This window comes from Canis lupus, chromosome X, assembly GCF_048164855.1.
Source record: "Canis lupus baileyi chromosome X, mCanLup2.hap1, whole genome shotgun sequence".
Classification (NCBI taxonomy): domain Eukaryota; kingdom Metazoa; phylum Chordata; class Mammalia; order Carnivora; family Canidae; genus Canis; species Canis lupus.
The window spans coordinates 124,428,553-124,430,665 of NC_132876.1; positions in this window are offsets into that span (position 1 = coordinate 124,428,553).

Sequence of the window (2,113 nt, forward strand, 5' to 3'; positions counted from 1 at the left end):
CTGCCCTACCGGCATCGTGGGCCCATCTGCGCATCAGCCTCTGTTTCTTGGTTTTTGAGGTTTTTTTTTTATTTTTTGGTTATAGGTGCGTCACTATTTATGGGGTCGTCACTAAATATTGCTCCATCAATGCAGCTTGGTGGCTATTCGGTGGTCATGGTTCAAAAGACCCAGTTTGGGGACCAAGGTCGTCTCCAAATGCCCTCCCGGGTCGCGGTTGGGCTGTGGGTGTGAGTCCAGACCTTGCAGGGCAGTACGGGATTGGCCAAATCCTGTGTGCAGAGCCCGTGGGTCTGCAAACACAACGCTGGTGTAGACAGCCAGTGTAGATGGCGGATGGCCAGAGGGCTGGGGAGGAGGCCAGATGGGAAGCTTCTAGACAACAGATGGGAGAGGTGAGAGCCATGGGGGCAGCCCCCAGGGCCCCCCTGTGACCCTGAGCCCTAATGAAGACGGGTCAAGAGGGGGGTCCCCTCACAACGCACGGTCCTCCCCGACCTGGCCACATGCCCTTCGCGAGATCTGAACAAAGCGCCCCACACTGCGGAACATCAGCATCCAGGAAACCCGGGGACAGAGACACCTGCTTGCTGGGGGCGGGGTCTCCCCTCCTCTGCCCAGAGGGACCCGCCGTGCACCTGCAAAGCTGTGCGGCGAGTGGGTACCTGGCACGCAGGCCCACCGCGCCATCCACGCCCTGGCGCCCACCCTGCACGGGTCCCCGTGTTCCGGGGACGCCCCCTCCCCCCCACTTTGCGTTTCCCAAAGTGACCTCCGCGCCCCTTTGCCACCTGTGCAGACGGCGGACCGCGCAGGGCCCCTTTCAGGACCAAAATCCCCGTGAGTGACCTTTCTTCACCAGCCACGGGATTCCTCGCAAACCAGCCTTCCCGAGAGCAGAACGTGTTCATTCCTGGCAATTTGGAAAATCACGGGAGCCGCGAGAAGATGGTCATTTCACATCACAACGTGCTCCTAACACCTGACTTTTTTCTTCTTTACAGAAACGCACCCCGGCGTCACTATGAAATTAATTCCTGCCCATCCCCAGTCAGAAGTACAGATAAGCAGGAGATGAAAGTGCGTCCAGCCTGCAGATAACCACCCCTGCCGTGCGGCGCACAGGTCCCCGCGCGCACCCGCAGGGGCCTCGTCCCCGTCCCGCGCGCACCTGCAGGGGCCTCATCCCCGTCCCGCGCGCACCCGCAGGGGCCTCATCCCCGTCCCGCGCGCACCTGCAGGGGCCTCATCCCCGTCCCGCGCGCACCTGCAGGGGCCTCATCCCCGTCCCGCGCGCACCTGCAGGGGCCTCATCCCCGTCCCGCGCGCACCTGCAGGGGCCTCATCCCCGTCCCGCGCGCACCTGCAGGGGCCTCATCCCCGTCCCGCGCGCACCTGCAGGGGCCTCATCCCCTCCCGCGCGCACCTGCAGGGGCCGCATCCCCTCCCGCGCGCACCTGCAGGGGCCTCATCCCCGTCCCGCGCGCACCTGCAGGGGCCTCATCCCCTCCCGCGCGCACCTGCAGGGGACGCATCCCCTCCCGCGCGCACCTGCAGGGGCCTCATCCCCTCCCGCGCGCACCTGCAGGGGCCGCATCCCCTCCCGCCCGCACCTGCAACGGCCTCATCCCCTCCCGCGTGCACCTGCAGCGGCCTCATCCCCGTCCCGCGCGCACCTGCAGCGGCCGCATCCCCTCCCGCGCGCACCTGCAGCGGCCTCATCCCCTCCTGCGCGCACCTGCAGGGGCCTCATCCCCGTCCCGCGCGCACCTGCAGCGGCCGCATCCCCTCCCGCGCGCACCTGCAGGGGCCGCATCCCCGTCCCGCCTGCATTTGGCTGCCGCGGGCGTGACCCGGGTTCTTGACCGCGAGCAATGCAAACCCGCGTCCGCGCTCGCGGGGCCTCCGCAGCCCGCACCATCGTTTTTAGGGCAAATTTCTGGAAAACAGCTTTCAGCTGGCTTTCCACCCGCGTTAGAGATGACGAATCAGTTTCCACAGACACGTGAGCATCGCCACGGGCGCCGCGTGGGGGTGGCGGTGCGCAGCTCGGTCTGTGTCGGGCGTCAGGAAGCCGCGCGTGGGGAGGGGACATAGTTCACATCAGGCGGTG